This window comes from Camellia sinensis, chromosome 4 (genome assembly GCF_055761805.1).
Source record: "Camellia sinensis isolate YWXY chromosome 4, ASM5576180v1, whole genome shotgun sequence".
Classification (NCBI taxonomy): Eukaryota; Viridiplantae; Streptophyta; class Magnoliopsida; order Ericales; family Theaceae; genus Camellia; species Camellia sinensis.
The window spans coordinates 119,007,269-119,029,620 of record NC_138964.1 but is presented as its reverse complement, the minus strand read 5'-3'; the positions used below and the strand labels follow the sequence as shown (position 1 = coordinate 119,029,620).

The window sequence follows — 22,352 nt, the reverse complement described above, 5'->3', positions numbered from 1 at the left end:
TCATGGTCATCAGAACTCAAAAATGAAACAAAAACAACAACAAAAAACTTGTTTTGACTTGTATTAACCAAATGCTGCATAGACATAGAATAGTCATCTATTGTTTAATTTATGACAAAAAGTTAGATATCAGCATTAACCTCATGGTACAATAGGATATAACTGGCATATAGCTCTAAAAGGTACACATTGAAGGAAATATGATAAAAGTTAAATCCCAGTTAGCAGTAATTACTGTAGAAGCTGGAAATTTGGTCAAATCAACAAGCCCAAACCCCTTTAAGACAGAGGTCTTGAGTACAACACAATTAATATTTCAACAACTATCTAGTAAAAAGTAATTGCCTCACTACTCTACTCTAGGACCCTAACTCTTGTAAGATGCATGCACACAATTAAAATACACGACAGATTCAAATTTCTTAAATTAGAAGCCAACTGATATTTTCATGAAATTTGCCAAATACTAGTCCTGCTAATTGCTTGAAATAATTCCAAATCTAACAGAACACATGGGCCAAATAAACTAACAATAAAAAGGACATACACCTGTGGCGTCAGAGATGGAGGAGCCGCATCAATGGGAGAAAGAGTTGTGGCTTTTTTAGCTAAATTGTACAAGGCTATAGAACCATCAACTTGCTGCTTTAGGTTCGTGCAACCAAGAAGACCAATTGGTAACTCTAATCCTGCACACAAGTGATATAAGCAATTGAAATCAATAGGGACAACAGTTTCAATTATGTCAAATGTTAGCCTAGAAAATGGCATACCATTGTTATCAATGAATATTGTTCTTTGATCCTCTGCAGAACAAAGGTTGGCAAGAGCCAAAACAACTCATCTTTGAACAGTCTTCTCTACTATACGCATCAAATATAACAAATGGCTCAAAACCTACAAGGGAGAAATCAAGGGATTTAGATTCAAGAATGTGAATAAAAAAGCACTAGAACTAAACCATAATCATATAATTTAACATCTATACACAAAAAAAAGCTCACCCGTCCCTGAATCTTCTCCTCTAATCTTTTCAGTGCCTTGGCTACACAATGTACTCAATAAAGTTTATAATTATAGAAACTAAAAATTTGAAGACATCGTATCATATAAGAGGAACTGACAAAAACAAGGAAATTTTGGTACATGATAATAATGGGAAGGCACAGACATAAACCACACTTTGGGAACCTTCAGTAGTTTGGCCATCTTGTTGTTCAATATAGGCACCTATCTGAGAACAACTTTGGCCCACTTAACATGACTAGACATCAAATTTTAAAACCATGCACCTACTTAGATGCCTGCTTTTTTCTCTCTTCTTGTCACCCTACCACCGCAAGGAGGTATCCATAGCATAGAACCACTTAACATCATTTGAACCAGAATATGGTGTCATTTTCATTTCACAAGAATCTACTAACCAGAAATACAAAGTTTGTTTTTGCTTTTGTTCTTTTCACAAAAAGAATTTAAAGCAATTACAACAAAAAATATTTCCCATCTTTTTTTTTTTTTTTTGTTCAGTATTCCCTATCATTGAAAAATAACTTCCATCTCCTCAGTTATGACCTACACAATCAAAGTTTTCAAAAGTTCAGAAATTCAATGGATGCATTAACTTAGACTCATCATATACACCCAACAATCATTAGTTAGCTGGAAGACAACATCTGTAGGTACAATGGCAGAAAATTTATAGGTCAACCGTATCAACTAATTGTAATTTTTTAGTAATAAGAGAAAGAAAGAAATAAGCACTAACCTGTGCTAACCTACCCAGTGCAAAGGCCGACGTTTCTCTAAGCTGTACATCTGGGGATTGAAGCATCTCAATCAAAGTCTGGACAGCTTCTCTCTGCACAATACGCACTTGCAAATAATCTTACTTTCTTAAAAACGAAAACAATAAAAAGATAAAAGGAAAACAGACAATTAAATCTTAATTAAAAGAGCAGCACAAAATTATGAGTACAATTTTTAGAAGGCAAATTATGAGTACAATTCTATCCATAACTTTCAGGACCAAAGAGAGAGAGCGAGCAAATACTGCACAACCAAAAAAATTTCCTATAAAAGAGCAATGTTATGGTTGAGACTAATTGCAAGTGTGAATCCCACAACAAAGACATATATTACAACACATATTAATGAGAACAATTGAGACTAACTACTTCAGACTTCAATAAGAATAGCTCACAAACACAAACATAGTTATAGATGTTCATTATAACTACAATCAATTTGCCATTTTCCTTTTGTCAATTTACCATCATAATTGCCATTTGAAAACAAAAACTATCGAAATTCACCCATACAACAAATATAACACATCCGGGTTTTCAGTAGATTCGCTCTCAACCTCGTAAGACCATTATGGGTTTTTAGTAGGTTCACTGTTAACCTCATCCATGTATGTGATTGTGTACATGCGTGTATATATATATATATATATATATATCAATGTGTAGAAGATACCTGCTCGTCAATTCCTATCAATTCCTGTCTAAGGCCTTTGAGAAGAGTCACCTTAAGATCAATCTCTATTACAAGATCCACAAAACCTGAGACCAAAGCATTCAAAGAAAAACACAGCATAACTAATAAATATTCAAAGAAATACATTCACCTAAACTTAATTATATTTAACATGAAGATTACATAAAAGTTATAGCTGTAACAAATCATAAGCAAGTGGTAGAAGAAAAACTATTTTAATATCAAATCACATAATTTGTTTGCCAGAATTAATGTGCTATTGTTGGAGGATACCCATATGACTCCTGCAGATGTCGCAGAAAAACTAATAACTGTTTCAAAAAGGAATCATGGCAGCAAAGCTACTATAGAGGTAAGAGAACACTGCAATCAGCATGGCCTGTAGCCAGCAAAGAAATAAACCAGCCAGCAGTAGACGTCCCCGAACGTCCCGGGAGGGAGATCCCGTTTTGTTCATTGGACTAACTACAGTTCAGGACTCAAATGTCACGGTCCTGTATCTAATCTCGCAGAGTGCAATGCAAGACCGATGAATCATCAAAGAGTCCAAATCTTGCAAATCGTTTTTAAAAACATATTTTTTTGAAAGGAGTGCCAAACATGGACTGCTTTGCCAGATACAGAGTCGCCACCTAAATATTTTATTTTTGGAAAATTTAGGAAACCCTGACTCATTTGCCTAAGGCCACGTGTCCGTCATCACCAAAGTTGCCTCGGCTCGGGAACTTTGGTACGATTGGGGAAGGTCACTTCATGAGCACCCCCGCTCGCCCGATCAAAGATCGGCCTCTACTAACCATGATATCGGGTTTTGAAAACATTATGCATTCTTATTCCGGTTATTAGTCTAGATTTACTATATGATGCGCACAGCATATAAGTATAGACTGGATGCCTGAAATGGAACAACACATCTCATGTTTGCTTTTGAGACGGTTTGCTACTCGCAAGTAGGCTAAAATGCGAATTTGCCACCCTCAGGTGGGCTTAGAAAACAAGATGATTTGCCACTCTCAAGTGGGCTTAAAACTCACAGTCAATGCATTATTCCAATTCAAATAACCCAACCTTCACCCACAGGCATTCAGGCAGATATATCACATAAGCATATAGCCTCATGCTAAGAATGCTATCATGGTAGTCACTCACACACATGCAAGGATACTTAAACATAAACACTTACCGAGTACTCCAAGCCAAAACAAAAGCTATGTTAGAAATCCATGCATGATCCTAACTATACAGAAATGCCTAATGCAACACATGCAAAATGCAACTATAGTAGGCTCGGCTATTCTAAAGATGGCATGTGAAATGCTACAACTAACAAGTATTCAACTCAGAATTGAAATACAATGCAGTTAGTATGATGCACCGAGCCTAGTGCATGCAAGACAGATGAATGAATGCAAACATGCTATCATAAGTATGCTAATTGAAACATGCCCTAATCTAACCATCATAAGCTGGTAAATAAAAGGGAGAAAGACGTGGGGTTGGAAGACATACATCACACATATGCACACTTATTACAACATTGCCCCCCTCGAGGGATCTAAATAAATAATACAGTCCGAATAAATAAAAGCTACAGTTATTTATTACACAACAGTAACTAATTAACAAATTAGCTAAGTAAGCATGTAAACTACATGAATGTGACTGCCTTAGCCCTATTTTGGGTGACGATGGATGCATGCATGCTCGAGTCGCCTCGTCGGGAAATTCCATCACGATGCCTCGTCTCGCCTTTGTTTGCAACTGATTTTAGAAATTTGCACGAGGCTCCAAGAGGCTGAAACTCCACCCTGGGAGGATTGCCGACCAGCTATTGACTTGGGAAACATCTATCAACCACCCTTTGTGGTGGATACCAAAAAAGGTGGTCGGCCTGCCAGAAAACCTGGTCGGCCGACCACTTTCTGCCCCTGGATCCTGGTTTTTCTGCAACAAAGGCAAGATGAAGAGAAAACAAGGTATTTTCAGCATATGTGTGCAAGACCACTCTCCCCGTCCTTGCACAAGTTCAAGGAAGTGTAGACCTCGATCCTCGTGCCACCAATCACGTATTTCGATGCATGATGGCCGAGAAGTTGAATTGCACGACTCGATGTGAAATGAATGCACATATGAACGCAACAAGGCCTAAACTCCATCATGGATAATCCGAAGCGTCGGCGATCGGGAATCGAGGCACGTTTCGTCACTTGGAGTACGAAACGTCTCTCGTTTCCCGTGTTTGGACTAAACCCTACTCCAAACACAATGCAATATGCATGATATGCATAAATGCAATTCTAACATGCAATCTTAGATGCAATGCCACTGAATGATGCAAACATGCAAGGGATGAAATGCAAACATGCACCTAGCATATACAATGCTAACACTACATGGCATGCATAATTGCTCATGAACTAAATGCGACTAACAACCTATGGCATACTCAATGCGACTAACAACTTAGTGTACACAATACGAGGAATGACATGGCATACACAATGCTAACAACATAACATGCACAACACATTGTAACATGGCATACACAATGCAAGGTGGACTTAAACCAATATGAGTGGACCTCAGCCACACTCAAATCAGTGGCCAAATGATGGAAATGAGACAACCGAAACACATGCAAACATGCACGATGCAAGGGACCAATCCTAAGGCATCAAATGCCACTCTACCAAAGCATGGTGAAGGATGAAACATGGCATAAAATGACACATGATACAGCTCTGAAATGGCAAAAAATATGGTCCCGAAACATGCAAATATGGCACACAATGCAAGGTAGGGGGTGCTCGGGTACCGAAACTAGTGAAGTGCGTTACACTAGAGGTACCCAAAGCAATGCCCCAGTGGCAAAACCAATACCAAATAGACCCTAGGTAGGTCTGAAACAGTGGGAAAATAGCCTAAAATGATGGCTCGGAATGCAACGAAATGAAGCTCATTCAATGGTCGGTAAATGAGGCATACAAGCCCGACTCTCAACCGCATTTAAGGAGTGCAAAACATGGCAATATAGCATTCATATAGGCTCTGAAATATGATGCAAAATGGACCCAAAACATGAACACACCTCAGTATATGCATGGAATAGACCTCAAAACTCAAAGTTAAACATGGGTATTGAACTACAAGCATGCAAAACAAACATCATTCAACCATGAAACCTAAAAACAGAGCTAGGAAAGTCCAAAATAAGCACAAAATCAGTTTAAGGCATGGCCAAAAAGTGCTAACATGAAGGGCCAAGACAATGTGCAACATAGGCTAGTGAACCATGAGTTGTACTATACCTATATGAAGCATATGAGATCTCACTAAACCAGATAAAAACAGTAACATGGCATGCCAAAATATCCCAAATACTCACTAAAACTCAATCCATGCATGCAAGAATGATGGGCTCCTTTGGAAAGCCATACAAGGGGTTGTTCTACACATACATGATGGACACACCAAATGGTAAAACTACCTCTAGAAAGAGGTTCTGAGGGTCCTAAAACCCACTAAAAAGAGCCTGAAATGGGTCTAGGAAACATGCAAATAAGGGCCCCTTTGAAAGGCCTTGAATGGGGTTGTTCTACACATGCATCATAGACACAAAATATGGCCAAAGGGGCTCTGGACAGAGTCAAGGCAGACCTTAAAACTCACAAATAATGGCCTGAAACAAGACTTCAAAGCATGTAAAATGGAGCTCCTTTGGAAGGCCAATAAAGCTAGTAAAGAGAACAAGGGGTGAGAGGGTCACCCCTCTCTGATTTTAGCTCTCAAAAACACATCTAAGCCACTGAAAATCCACTGGATTTCATTGGCTAAAAGGCCAAACCAAGTCCAACACAAATGCTCAAATGCATGGCTCAAAGCATGAGAAAATGAAGCATGAAAGGAGGTAGATGACCTCGAACAAAAAAAAGACCTTGAACAAACTTGAAGAGGAGCTCAAAACAAGACTTTTTTTAGTTTATGTTGAAGCTCAAAAATGATTTCAAATAGGGCTAAGATATGAAGCAAAATAATACAAGAAAAAAGGGAAATAGAGGCTTACCCTTGTAGAGCCGACCCTCAACAACTTCTGGACCAAGGTAAAGAGCCTTCAACCTCTGAAAATCGGTTCCAAGGTGCTTGGATGGATGGTGGAGGTGTTGTGCTAGGAGGTGTAATGAAAATGGTGCAAGAACTATGGGGTTTTGGAGCTTGGAAGAGAGAGATATGGAGGGAAGTGTATGTATGCTCTAACCAAAAGGTTCAACCCTAGCAATGGAAGAGGAGGCCTCCCTTTATAGAGAAGAGAGGCCAAAGCTTCTCTAAGAAGCTTCAAACCAAGTTCAAAGATCCTCCATACACGTGTATGGAGGATCACTTCTGAGGCTTCCAGCTATCACAGCCGGCTTACACTCAATGAGACCAAAAAGCAAGAAGCAGGCCTACCAGTTAAGGTGGTTGGCCGGCCACTGCCCTTGGTCGGTCGACCAGGGGTCAAAAAGGTCAAGTTGAAAAGGTGGTCGGCCATACCTGTAGCACGCGTCCCGCGAGGGGCCTTTCGCTACTACCGTTCGGACTCGATTTTGTTACGCGGTTCTTCATCTTGAACCAAAGAGTCCAAATCTGGAAAATCGTTTTGAGAAACAGATTTGTTTTGAAAAGAAGTGCCAAACATGGACTGCTTTGCCAGATACAAAGTCGCCACCTAAATATTTTTTATGGGGGAATTTAGGAAACCCTGACTCGGTGCCGAAGGCCACATGTCCGTCATCACCAGAGTTGCCTCGGCTCGGGAGCTAGGGTACGATTAGGGAAGGTCAGCTATGAGCACCCCCTCTCGCCCGATCCGAAGATCGGCCTTTACTAACCATGATATCCGTTTTTGAAAATGTTATGTGTTCTTATTCCATTTATTAGCCTAGAATTACTATGTTATGCGTACAGCAAACAAGTATAGACTAGATTGCCTAATTTGGAAACAAGCATTGCATATCCGTTTTGTTTCAAAAAATGTTTTGAAATTTGCTACTCGTAAGTAGGCTAAAACACGGATTTCAACGAGTTTTTCCAACTCGGTCTATCCAACCTTCACCCACAGGCATTCAAACAGTTTATCTCACATAAGCACTTAGCCACATGGTAAGCATACTATCATGGCAGCATTCACACGCATGTGGTATGCTAAAGCATAAATACTTACATCGTACTCCATGCCAAAACAACAAACTAGTTAGCAAAAATGCGGCTCTAGGGGCTTCAGATGCCCTTTTCTGATCAAAACCCCCAAAGCTTTGGACAGGGGCATATAAAGCGGAGCGAAGGTTCTGGTATTTTTGGGAGGGTATTTGGCTGTTTGTGGGTTGCTTCCGGACGCACCGGAGAATTGTGTGGCTGCCATAGTTCTCGGGGAAGGGTTGGTGGTGACCATACTCACTTCGGAAGTCCTGGTAGTCGTAGCGCCACTTGGGCCTGTATTAGTATTACGATTGAAAGTTCTGCGGGGTTGCTCCCGGTCGTTATCAATCAGGCCTTGTTTTAAGGCATCCTCGATCTGCACCCCCATTTCATGCAGATCAGCAAAGGTAGGGAAGGGGATTACAATCATTTTTTGCATTAGCTTCGGCTGAAGATTGCGTACAATCATCCGAATCTGGTCTTTGTCCGTGGGTCTTAAGGTTATCATCGAAGCCTTGGCCCGCCATCTGGTTACAAATTCTGAGAAACTCTCCTTGGTTTCTTGTCTCGTTGTCTCGAGATCCCGGGTCGTGATCTCGATTTGTGTGTTATACGAGAACTGCAGGATGAAGGCTTCAGCCATCTCGTCCCAACTTCTCTTGACATCATCCTCCAATTTGGCATACCATGCGGCCGCTACACCCGACAGGGTCCGGCCAAATAAAGACAGCTTCTGCAATCTGGTGAGGCCCATTGGCCTTAAGACGTCTAAAAATAGTCGCAGGTGTACCATGGGATCCTCAGATATGTCAAAACGATCAATTTGGGGCATCTTAAACCGATCTGGCAGCGTCACGGCTGCGTCAGTGTATCCGTCTCCAATGTCTGGAATGGACTTCACACCTTGAGATTTCTTGAACACCTTCTCAAGCTTGTGCATTTTTAATGCCACGGGGTCCACCTCGGACTCGAAGGGAGAATCCGATAGATTGATAGGAGTGGGTGCCTTGGATTGTTGAGGCAGAATCGGGGGTGGAGCCGGCCCCGTTGGGATGTCTGTATCTTCTTGGACATTCCGGGCGTTTGGCGTCTCTTCGGGTATTGGAACCCTTAGTGGGGGAGGGACTTGCTGTGAAGCTAACGCCCCAGTTTGCTGCTGCAATCTCCCGATTAACTCCGCTTGTTCATTCATAACTGTGGCTTGTTGTTTGGCAAATTCTGCCTGTCGGACAGCATCCTGTTGCATCATTTTCATGCTTTCCTGAAGTTGGCGCACCATCTCCTCTAAGCTAGCCATACTATTCTGCTCTGGTTGAATTACTGGTATGCGTTCCCTCTCTGTGGGTGAAACAGGACCCTGATCCCTACTGAACTCAGGTGGGGTAGATAAGGCCCTCTGTACTGACTGTTGAACCGATGCCCTCTGCCTAGTTGCCTTCCGTTTAGTAACCGGGGGTAGAGAGTGGTACACCGGTTGTCCTGCTATCAGATCCTCAGATCGATGGAGCCGACGACCTCTGATCCAGAGTGCTTGGGGAATGTCTACCGGGTTGGAAACAATGATGCTAAACTACCTAGCAAAAAGATAAATAAAGCAATAAATAAACCAACAACCGGACAGCACAACGGCATAAAATAAACATATAATACACAGTTGGGTATCCATAATACATAGTCAATAAGCCGAACACACTGTTCCTCAATACTGATCACTGTTCCCCAAAATCTCTATTCCCAAAACTGAACCTGATACTCGCAGATAACTGATTCTCATAAACTGATACTGATGCCCTCAGGCCTAATACTCAATTTTGCAAACTGATATGCACGTTCCTGTAGAGCAACACTCTAAAAGCACATAGCAAGTAAAGAGAGCCAAAACACCCCTATGTTGGGGTAGGGTTTCCCTGTCCTATTTTGTCAGGAACTAGGGTTTCACTATGCACGCAGCGGTTCTCAAACAACCTAATATCGGGTAAGCAGCCTGTCCTAATTTGGAATGGTCACTATGGATCCGAATATGCACTAGGTCGAATGGTCGGAAAGGGTGCCCCGGTAAACCGGGGTTTGTGTTCCCATGCTGTCAGAGCCCATAACCGGTCAGCCTTATGGTTATGCCTTGACAAGACAAGCCTCCGGCAAACCGTTCAGTAATGGCAGATGGCAAACACTGTGTTCCTAGGCGCACCAATGCAAATGCAATGCAAAGAGACACATAGATGAAGTCAAAATGGGATATCACGAGTTCGAGTCAAGCTCTCTAATTTTCCCCAGCAGAGTCGCCAGAAACTGTAGCACGCGTCCCGCGAGGGGCCTTTCGCTACTACCGTTCGGACTCAATTTTGTTACGCGGTTCATCATCTTGAACCATAGAGTCCAAATCTGGCAAATCGTTTTGAGAAACAGATTTGTTTTGAAAAGAAGTGCCAAACATGGACTGCTTTGCCAGATACAGAGTCGCCACCTAAATATTTTTTATGGGGGAATTTAGGAAACCCTGACTCGGTGCCGAAGGCCACATGTCCGTCATCACCAGAGTTGCCTCGGCTCGGGAGCTAGGGTACGATTCGGGAAGGTCAGCTATGAGCACCCCCTCTCGCCCGATCCGAAGATCGGCCTCTACTAACCATGATATCTGTTTTTGAAAACGTTATGTGTTCTTATTCCATTTATTAGCCTAGAATTACTATGTTATGCGTACAGCAAACAAGTATAGACTAGATTGCCTAATTTGGAAACAAGCATTGCATATCCGTTTTGTTTCGAAAAATGTTTTGAAATTTGCTACTCGTAAGTAGGCTAAAACACGGATTTCAATGAGTTTTTCCAACTCGGGCTATCCAACCTTCACCCACAGGCATTCAAACAGTTTATCTCACATAAGCACTTAGCCACATGGTAAGCATACTATCATGGCAGCATTCACACGCATGTGGTATGCTAAAGCATAAATACTTACATCGTACTCCATGCCAAAACAACAAACTAGTTAGCAAAAATGCGTGTCCTAGTCCATGTCAAGTTTGACTAATGCAACACATGCAGGATGCAATAAGAGTAGGCTCGGCTAACCTAAATATGGCATGTGAAATGCAACCAATTGATTTCACGTATTCAATTTGGAATTCTGAAATACAAATGCAGTTAGCATGATGTACCGAGCCCGGTGCATGCGGGACAAATGTATGGATGCACGCATGCGTTGCATAAGGTATGCTAATTTAAAAAAAATGCCCTAGTCTACCATCATAAATAGTTAAATAAAAGGGAAGAAAGACGTGAGGTTGGAAGACATACACACACTCACGCACACTTATTACATCATTGCCCTCGCTCGGAGGGACCGAATAAATATTACAGTCCGAATGATAAGCAAATAAAATTATTACAGAATTTATTATTAATTAATAAAAAAGAATGCAAAGAGAAAGGAAAGGGGTGGCCGCAGCCTCTGCCTCGGGATGCGCGAATGATGCATGCTCGAAACCCGGCTCGCCTGGAAAACCCGTACCACATTACTGCCACCTCTGTTTATACTGCCCTACTTCTCTGAAAATTCCCAAAGTCCCAAAACAGGTTCCTTCCATGCTGCAGAGTACCACCGGCCAAGGGAAATTACCACCGGCAGTGCACAATTCCCACCGGCCGCTTTTGGATCTATCGGTTGTAAACAGATTGCCGGTCGACACTAAATTCTGCCGGTCAGCAGAAACTTCCTGCAGAAGACAGTTTTGACAGCAAACAGAGGACAGACAGTATGGCATGGGATTTCAGGCATATGTAAGCATGGTCATGCTTCCTATCATGCTTTAAACTCAAGGAAGCATGGCCCTCGATCCTCGAGCCATCAATGGTGCATGATAGCCCAAGGGATCAAATTTGCCACTTGATGTAAAGATGCATGCAACAAACAAAATGAGAACCAAAGCCTTATCAAATCAGAGTCAAAGGCCTCGGTGACTGAGAACCAAGGCACATTACATCACTTGAAGTATGAATGTCCCTTGATCCCCACATTTGGCTTGACACCCCAAACCAAATAATGCAATGCATGTTATGCAAACATGGCTTAAAATGCGACATGATACCAAGATGCAAGGCATGCCAAGTGTGGTGCAACTAGTATGGCAAGCATGCAATGTTAGGCATACGAGATGCAAATGTAGTGCAAACATGGGCCATTTAGGCAATGGGATCGACATGTTACAACACTTAATGAAGCAATTATGCAACAAACATGAGATAAGCATGCAAGGGTGACCATAAACCACAAAGGGGCAGACATCAAACCATCTTAAAACAGTGGCCAAAAGTGCCTAAAATGGTGGACAAACTCTCATGCCAACATGCAAGCCAATGGTCTCGAAACTAAGGCACAAGAAAGGAGGTACCTCACTCCCATAACATGACCAATCATAGCATGATTTAGACAAGTAAGAAACAGAATTTTTACAGGCAAAATAGGGCTCCAAACCCTCCTAATATGGCAACTAAGATGGCTCCAAAGGGGTGTATGCACTAAGGTTCATGTGTAGGCATAAGAGGGCACGCCTTCAAGGCACAAAAGAGGTCACAAATGCACACATATGAGCATGATTTATGGATTGAAATATGGTCCTAAATGATGCCAAAACATGAGGATGGTCCAAACTATGCATTCTAGAGGTTAACATACTCAAAGCTTACAAGCCAAAACACAAAGAGATGACATCAAACAAGGCGAACATGGCTGAAATAGATGACCAACAGACCTCAAACATGATAAAATAATACGAAAACCTTCATGGAGCCATGCCAATATATGCAAGAATCATGGCCTAAGCACAAGGGGCATTTCTAGGCCAAATGGAGCAATACAAAGCAAGTAATTTAAGCATGCAAAGAGACATAAATCCGGCCAAAAACAAAGGTCACACATGACCTAAAACACCCAAAAAACTTCTGAAATGAGGCCAAAAATGATCAAGCATACATGCTACCCTTTTAAGCCAAAAAGCCAAAAAACAAGGAAACAAGACAATGAAGGGAGAGGGGTGCCCCTCCCCTATGCAAGACTTCAAACCACCTTCCTTACCACTAAAAATACACTGGTTTTCAGTGGTGAAGAGATCAAAACACTGAAGTAAACAAAGGCCTACCAAAGAGGCAACAAAAGGGGCCAAATAAGGCCTAACAAGGTGAGTTTGCACTCAAACTACAAGATAACCTTAATGAAAGTTCTAAAGCATGAAAATATAAGCCTTTTTCATGTTATGCACAAAAGCTAAATCAGCAAGCAAGATAGGTAAAAAACTATTGCAAGTTTGGGGAAAATAAAGCAAGATGCTCACCCTTGAAGAACCTTTGAAGAACAAATGGTCTAGCCCTCTTCTTTTGATCAAAATCAGTCCAAAAACTCAAGAATCAACCCCCCAAGTCCCTCAAACTCGGAGCAAGGTGTAATAGTGTGTGTAATGGTGCAAAAGTAAGGTAAAATCACAATTTTGGGCCAAATAACACACGCAAAGGAGGAGAGGGGGGGAGATATAGAGATAGGATGTATCTATATCTCTAAGCTCTGGTTTTTGCTTCCAAGTCTCTAACCTAGAGCCAAGAGGAGAGCCTTCCTCTTATAGGACTTCCTCTTGCAAAGCTTATACAACAAGCTTGCTTAGAGGGAGATCCCTCCATACATGTGTATGGAGGGAAGCAGAGTTGGTGCCAGCTATCACACCTGGCACAAAATATCTCCATAAAGTAGATGAACAGTGGTCGGCTGCCCAAAAAAGTTATTTCGACAAAATTTAGTGCCGACCGGCAACAAAATATGCCGACCGGCAACAAACAGTGCCGACCGGCAATAAAAAGTGCCGATGGAATCAAAAACCAGCCGGTGACCTCTAGCCACTGCCGGTGGTGTGTGGGGATGCCTCACAAGGCATTCCTTGCTCCTCCAAGGCAAAACACAAGTGTTTGGTGCAAAACCAGACACTAAACAGTCGAGTTCAGAGATCCTGAGGCAAGGCGCGCGAGCCGAGACCTCCGGGAACTCCAAACGAACACAAACATGGATAATCACTGAGTGTTCCAAGCGGTGACGTCCAAGTCTTGAGGACGGTCAAAAATAGGGTGTCTACAGTTGCCCCTCTTTGACAGAACTCGAAAGTCATAACAATGACGGGAGTGAATGTCAAAGCCCAAAGACGACCCATTTTTGACAAGGCCGAAGACTTAGACAAACATTCGAGACAATCAAGATATGCACCCGAAGGCAGGGGCAAAATGCAAGACAATGCACGAAGCCGAGCATAACTTGTGATCATGCAAAGAAAGCTGTAATGAAGCATACATGCGACAACTTTAAGCTAACAAACACTGAACTACACTACAATGCGGAAAGGATGTAAGAGAATTATGTAATTCTCGATACGTCTCACTCGGAGGATACAATACCTGTCCGGCTCGTCTGGTTGCACCAGCCTTAAATGAACCGTTCGTACAATATCGTACCTGCAAAGAAAACAAACTTAACAAGTACAATATTGTTAACAAGATGCATAGTAGTGTACTCGAAATGCGTGACAGCGCAAAGCAAGTGGGGGGCATAACAATGCTGCGAAAATACAGACATGTAAGTGGAGCATGCGGTCTATGCAGGCAATGAAATTGATAGTAAGCATGCGGTCTACGCAGGCAGTGAAATTGACAAGTATACGGTCTACGCAAGCAAAACATGCGGTCTACGCAGGTAATGAATTTAATAATTATGCGGTCTACGCAAGCAATACATGCGGTCTACGCAATCAAAACATGCGGTCTACGTAGGTAATGAAATTAATATGCGGTCTACGCAATCAAGACATGCGGTCTACGCAGGTACGCAATCAAAACATGCGGTCTACGCAGGTAATGAAATTAATATACGGTCTATGCAATCAAAACATGCGGTCTACGCAGGTAATGAAATTAATATGCGGTCTACGCAATCAATACATGCGGTCTACGCAGGTAATGAAATTGAATAATAATGCGGTCTACGCAATCAAAACATGCGGTCTACGGAGGTAATGAAATTAATATGCGGTCTACGCAATCAAGACATGCGGTCTACGCAGGTAATGAAATTAATATGCGGTCTACGCAATCAAAACATGCGGTCTACGCAGGTAATGAAATTAATATGCGGTCTACGCAATCAAAACATGCGGTCTACGCAGGTAATGAAATTAATATGCGGTCTACGCAATCAATGAAAGTGGTTACAGGTATGCGGTCTACGTAGGTAATGAAATTAACATGAAACTTGAACATATGTGAGTGAGAACATATCGTTCACAATGCAGGGATGTAAAACACTGTAACACAGCGTAATTGAAGCGAATTGTGTGAGCCCTCAAGACAAGAAAAGGATGCGGGAAGGAACGTTCTTCGTACGTATCGAGCATCATTGGCAGAAGTTGTGGCCTGAGGTCAACTCGAAGGTCCATGTTTCAAAAGCGCACTCCCCCGTGGGGTCTCAAGTAGCGAAGGTGCGAAACCATGTTATTGACCCGAATCAAAGGCATGGAGGGCGCGTTGTCCGCAAAGGGAGTTTTGCTGGCATCCATTCCGATACTCGGCTACCCTGTCATTCTATGTTTTACTTTCCTTTTTACTAGTAATTTAAGCACATTGCACTGCCTCGGGCAAGTTTTATTCTTTTTCAAAGTTACACATTTTGCAAAGCATGTGACGGAAATGAAACAACCATTTTATCCGAAAGATGTTGTATTTGTAAACTTTCTATGCATCGCATCGCGAGGTATCACACCACAATGTGAACGAAATCGAACTCATTTTGAACACCGAGTATTCGCATCGTAATAATCAGGCAGTGAACCGACTTACAACTCGATAAGCAAATGTACAAAGGCATAATAGGACCAAACAAGCGTGAGTACAACTCGATAAACAAATTAAAAGCTCAAAGAGAGTGAAATACAACTCGATAAGCAAATGTTCAAAAATTTGACAAGCAAACAGGCGTGGCTTCGCAAGAGTCGATCACCGGGGGAGGGATCGGAGGTGGTGGAGTTCCCCAATCCCTAGCATAAACAGCTCAGGGAACCAGGAGGAAGCCCATCGGCCAGGGTCAGAGGCCACCGGCCGCCAGGAATGGATACCGGCCATGAAATTTCTTGGTCGGCAAACTATTATGGTCGGTCGGCAAAGAGTTTGGCCGGCTGGCACTTAATGAGGGGATCACCAGAATGTTGACACATGTTCCCCACTCAACCTTATCTCCTTCAAAAGATCCCAGCTTCGTAGTTTTTCTCATTTTCACACTGATTTGCTCCAATGGAAGAGTTTCTTGCTCAAAATCTCACAGCTTGGATTGCTAGCTTGGATGGCTCGGAAAAAGTGAATTTCTGGGGTTTTGGCATAAATGCACTATTCACTCTGGGTCGCACCCCATTGCACCTCCCGTTTCTTCATGCTGCGGCAAGGTTTTGGAATCCAGTGACACATGTCTTCAGCTTCGTCGGGCAAGAGATATGTCCTACCTTTGAAGATTTCCGAGCCTTAATGGAGTCCGAGCGCGACGAGGAGCTCCTGCCCCAACTTAATTTTGGCCATGCCCAATCCTTAGGGCGAATGTGTGGACTCAGCATGCGTGACGCTCGGTCTATGATTTGTGACGGGATGCTGGACATTCCGAGTTTGGCCAATCGATTTTCTGATGCTGGTGATCGCAACAACCATCACTGGCAAGGCTTCCGGCGACACGCCCTCTATTTGTGCATGCTATCCCATTTTCTATTTGTCTCGGGCTCTGGAGGGGCTAGTGTCCGGCTGATTGAGGTTGCCCAAGGCTTGAAGGAGGGCAAGAGCTGCATTGCGATGACTCTGGCTGAGACATTAATGGGCTTAGACGCCTTTTACCGTCATGAGACGACCAGATTAGCAGGGAGTCCATTACTACTATAGGTAATGTTTCCCACCCAATCTCGCATTTATGTATTGCTCACATCACTAGGCCCTCAAGCTCAGTCTTTTCTCACAAAACCCTATTCTCACTTTTCTCTCCTCGTACATCTCTCTATTCTTTATTCTCTCATTTTTTTCATCCCTCCCCAAGTATGGTTGATGGACAAACTACAGGTTGTGGACTCTTGCCCAGCATATTCAGCTCGCGGCTACTTCTTCCGACATCGTCTAGTCAATGCCTTGGATGAGGGATGGTGGTTCGCTTGGATGTGCTGCTTGTCCGCAGACCGTATTGTTTGGCGGTGCCCTTGGCTGAACCTTCCAGCAATGAGTTACAATATGCCCCGGCAGACTGGGATTCAATTGGTTGGTCTCAATCACTGTGTATTCTACTTCCCATTTCAGATTCGATGCCAATTTGGCCATGATCAGACCTGCCCGCCGGAAGGGATAGAGTATCCCGCCGCATTCCCAGCCCGAGGCGCACAGCTTGCTTGGCAGGCCACCGCATGGAGGATGAGAGAACTCCTGGCCCCCGCTCTTACTTTCAGTTGCACTTTATCTGACGAGTGCGTGGATTGGCTCAACGAAGAAGCACAGATTGGGCCCAGCTTGGCATCAAAGGCTTCGACCAACTCTGGGAGGGGGCGCAGGAACACCTGACTTGACTATGCCCCAGATTTATTGCTTTATTAGTACTTTCAAGTTTTCTTTATGAATGTAATAAAAAGGCAACTTCAATTGTATGCAAGAGCAGGAGAACTCTGTTTTGAAATCAATGAAATTGAAGGTTGTGGTACTGAAAATTTTCCGCTTTTGGTCCAAAAATGGTCAAAGTTGTAAAAAGATTATTTGAACGAAATCGGCTTTATTAAAACTTCTCAAAAGTATTTTCGATATGGATCAGAACTGGACACGCCTGAGATCTGTCACTGAGATGCACAACCCCAGATCTCTACAACTGGGAAGTTGCCCCTAGTCTGAAGAGCGCCACAGCACTGCACTGGAGATTCCAATTGATGCTGATAGACAAAGATGACTGAGAGGATCAAATGGACAAAGTTGATCGGGGAAGTGTTATGGCTGAACTTCAGAATGAAGCTGCCTACGTATCCCAAGGATGGGAATCAAGCCTTACGTAGTTCAGGCTTAGGTTCGGTCGAGTGTTTTCACTCTCCTTTTGCGCTCTAACTTTTGCCAAAGCCGCCCTTTGCGGGTTTTCAGCCTTGCGAGCTCATTTTTTTATATTTTCTAATTTTTTGTGCTCTAACTTTTGCCCAGGTCGCCCTTTCGGGTTTTCGGCCAAGCGAGCCTCTCAAGGGTAATATTTCTTCAACTTGTCTATGTTGATCGGTTGGGAGAATTCCAAGCCATCTAAGTCCATCAGAACCACAGCTCCACCTGACCAGATAGCTTTGACGATGTAGGGACCAGTCCAATTGGGTCTAAACTTGCCCCTCGGGTCGTGGATGGGAGCTCGGTTGTCCTTGAGCACCAAATCCCCTTATTTCAGATTTCTGGACTTAACCTTCTTGTTGAAAACCCGGGCAATTCTCCGCTGATAACTTTGGACATGGTACAGTGCTTTCAGCCTTCTCTCGTCAAAAAGCATGAGTTCCTCAAACCTGCTCTGCTGCCAATCTGCCTCAGCTATCTGACACTCAGCCAATACTCGTAAAGACGGAACTTCAATTTCGACAGGTAGAACGGCCTCCATTCCATAAACTAACGAATACGGAGTCGCTCCGGTAGAAGTTCTAATTGAAGTCTTGTAGCCCCACAAAGCAAACGGTAACTTATCTGGCCAATCTCGGTAGGTTTCCACCATCTTCCGCAGTATGTGCTTGATGTTCTTGTTGGCGGCCTCAACTGCTCCGTTGGTTTGCGGCCGGTACGTAGATGACTTATGAAAAGCCACGTTATACTTCTCCAACAAGTCAACCACTTCTTTCTTAAAGTGGGATCCATTGTCCGAAATAATCTCATTTGGCACCCCGTAGCGACAGATGATGTTGTTTCTGATGAACTTTGCGACGTGCAACGCCTTCAACACCGCGTACGATTGGGCCTCGACCCACTTTGTGAAATAATCTATCGCTACCAGGATATACTCATGTCCATTCGACCCCTTCGGGGCAACAGCTCTGATCACATCGATTCCCCAAACGGAAAATGGCCATGGAGACGTCATGTTGTACAGCTTGGACGGTGGGATGTTCATACGGTTTGCATGGATTTGGTATTTGTGGCATCGCCGAACAAAGCCGATACAATCCTCCTCCATGGTTGACCAGTAGTAACCCTGTCTGAGGATCTTTCTGGCCAGCATTACTCCATTCATGTGCGCACCGCACTCCCCTCCATGGATGGCCTCCATTAGGCGCTTCGACTCTTCAGCTTCTACACAGAGCTTATGCATTCCCAGATGACCCCTTTTGTACAGCTTACCCCCCGCAGATGATGAACTAGACAGCCATTCTTCTGATTGCCCTCTTATCCTTGGCATTTGCCCCTAGTGGATACGTCTCATTTTCCAAGAAGTTCCAAATATCGTAATACCAGGGGTTGTCGTCTTGAGCCTCATCTATGGCGGAAATTGACTCGTATGCTGGCGCAAACTTCTGATCAATAATGACTGGACGCATCCGGACTCCGGACGGGATGTCTATCATGGAAGATAGAGTTGCTAGTGAATCTGCGAACCTGTTGTTTTCTCTTACGAGGTGGGTGAAATTTAGCTTCTCGAATCGAGGAATTAACAAATCCAAGGTTTGGTGGTAAATTATCATCCTTTCCTCTTTGACTTTCTAGTCTCCTTTTGCTTGAGACACAACAAGGTTTGAGTCCCCAATGACGTCCAACCGTCTTGCCCCTAGTTCTAGGGCTGCTTCTAGGCCAGCAATACATGCCTCATACTCTGCTTCATTGTTCGAAACTTTGAACCGAAGCTTGAATGCTAAAGGGATACGGGAATCATCCGGCGCTATCAGCAACACTCCTATCCCATACCCATATTGGTTCGACGCTCCGTCAAAGTACATCGTCCAAGTTTCATCTTCGATGTGCAGAATAGCTTCATCTGGGAACAGGTACTCAACCGCTTCATCCCCTTCAACCGGGTGGTCGGCAAGGAACTCCGCTACCGCTCTTCCTTTCACTTACTTGCGTGTTACATACTTCAAATCAAATTCAGAAAGCAATAGCAGCCAGCGAGCTAGCCTACCCGTAAGTGCTGGTTTCTCGAAAAGATATTTGATGGGATTCAAGCGTGAAACCAACATTACAGAGTGAGCTAACAGGTAGTGCCGCAGCTTCCTGGTAGCCCATACCAAGGCCAAACAAGCCTTCTCCAACGGTGTATAGCGGGTCTCGTAATCTAGCATCTTCTTGCTTAGATAGTAGATGGCCCTTTCCACTTTGTCCTCTGACTCTTGTGCGAGCATGCAGCCCATGGTAGTCTCAGTTACCGAAAGATATAATATCAACGGTCTCCTCGGCTCTGGTGGTGACAACACGGGCGGGTTCTGTAGATACTCTTTGATCTGTTCAAAAGCTGCTTGACATCGGCCGTCCCATTGGAACTTCTTTCCTTTCTTCAGGAGACCAAAAAGTGGTTCACAAGTGAAGGTTAATTTAAAGATAAACCGTCTTATGAATTGCACTTTACCCAGAAAGCCTCGCACCTCCTTTTCAGTCCTTGGTGGTGGCATTTCTAAGATGGCCTTGATTTTGGAAGGGTCGACCTCGATGCCCCTTTGTGTAATCAGAAACCCTAGCATCTTCCCCATTGTAACACCGAATGTACACTTCTGGGGATTCAACTGCAGCCGAAAGTCTCTGATCCTTTGGAAGAACTTTTGTAAGGCGGTGTAGTGGCCTTCTCTTTCTTTGGACTTGACAATCATGTCATCCACATACACCTCGACCTCTTTATGGATCATATCATGCAATATTGTAGTTGCTGCCCGTTGATAAGTAGCTCCAGCGTTCTTCAACCCAAATGGCATCACTCTGTAGCAATATGTCCCCCACGGGGTGGTAAATGCAGTCTTCTCCCGGTCTTCGGGTGCCATTACTATCTGATTATAGCCTGAGAAGCCATCCATAAACGAAAGTAAGGCATGTCCTGCCGTGAAATCCACCAATTCATCAATGTGCGACAAGGGAAAGTCGTCATTCGGACTGGCCCTGTTCAAATCTCTGAAGTCTACACAGACCCGAATTCTGCCATCCTTCTTCGGCACCGGAACAATGTTAGCCAACCAAGTCGGGTATTTGGATACCAGCAGGAAGCCTGCATCAATTTGTTTGGTGACCTCTTCCTTGATCTTAATGGCCCAATCAGGGCGGATCCTTCTGAGTTTCTGCTTGACAGGTCGGGCCTCGGGATCAAGAGGGATCCGGTGCTGTACAATCTCAGGATCGATTCCAGGCATGTCTTCATAGGACCACGCGAAAACATCTTTGAAATCTTTTAATAAAGCGACTAAGCGCTCGCGTTCCTCAGAAGACAACGTGGACCCAATCTGGACCAGCCGTAGGTCCTTCTCAGTACCAACATTCACAGTAGTGATTTCATCCATTAAGGGTTTAACAAATCTTTCCTGCTCTTGATCAATTAACCGTTGCAAAACCGGAGGAATTTCTTCCTCGTCGTTTTCATCAAAATTTTGAAAATCTTGATTCAAGCAATAAATCAAAGGCACAGAAAAATACTCAGAAACCACATCCACGTCGTTCTCATTAAATACTTCCAAGCCGTCGGATTCCTCTGTTACAACAGACTCAAAAGAAAATGAAAATGACGACCTAGACAGGACTGTGGCATCCGGGTTATCACCCCCAGGAATACCGGACTCAGACTCAGTCGAGCTGGAACCTGATTCCGACCCACAGGACTCGGTGGAATCAGATTCCGGCTCACTACCTGACCCGGTGCTGCTGGACAAAAATCCTTCTTCGTACTGCCAGACGAGAGAGGGTGCGATGGATGCATCCAAAATAGTTATTGGTAGACTCGCAGCCGTTTCGTTCCCGATCACACATACCGAGGAGCTATCCCCCAAGCACTTCTGTTCGATCGGAGGATCTGAAAGTAGACATGCCAGTGCTACCCCCATTTTATTTTCAGCGTCCTCAGACTGCACTTCCTTACTCTACTTAGCCTCAGCCGATAGATCTGCCTGTCCTTCGGCGATGTCATCCTCAGGTAACTGTAAATCAAAGAAGATCTCAAACCCCGGTACGCGCTTCTTCTCCGCGTTGAGCCACGGCTTTGAGAAGCCACAGAACGGAAAGTCCTCCCCCTCCCGGACGAAGCGTCCGTTTAGGGTACCCCGAATGGGCCGGTGCATTAAGTCAAAGGGCTTCCCCATCTGTTTCGCTCTGGCCCTTCCGGCCATTTCCTTTCCTTTCCTTATCCAATCCTCTTTGGTGGGTAGGTAGCCCAAACCAAATGTATGAGGGTTGTGTGGCACTTCGGCCAGTGCTGCGACGCCCTTCCGACCGCTCTTCCCCAATCCCATCCCGGGGATGTGCTGGAGTTTGTTCATGAGATAGACTGCTTGGGCACTGACATATACCCCTTCATTAGCTGCCATGATGTCCTGTACAACCCGAGCCTCAGCCAAGGTAAAACCTGATATGAACACATCTTCCATATCGTGCTCGATTTCTAAAACAGGCGTAGACACCTCCGGTGGCGGATGAATCGATGAATTTCCGAAGACGAT

At 43.9% G+C, this 22,352-nt stretch overlaps 1 long non-coding RNA gene across 1 annotated transcript in view; it reads right to left on the bottom strand.

The window, feature by feature from the left end:
• Positions 1–201: 201 nt before the first annotated feature.
• The window catches only part of LOC114271149 (uncharacterized), a 52,635-nt gene continuing 30,484 nt past the window's right edge, over positions 202–22,352 (bottom strand). The window contains exons 2-4 of the long non-coding RNA XR_014327401.1: positions 1,005–2,564; positions 774–897; positions 202–689 (exon numbers count right to left, since the gene is read on the bottom strand). This is a non-coding gene — a long non-coding RNA (uncharacterized LOC114271149). The remainder of the gene's footprint in view (positions 690–773; positions 898–1,004; positions 2,565–22,352) is intronic.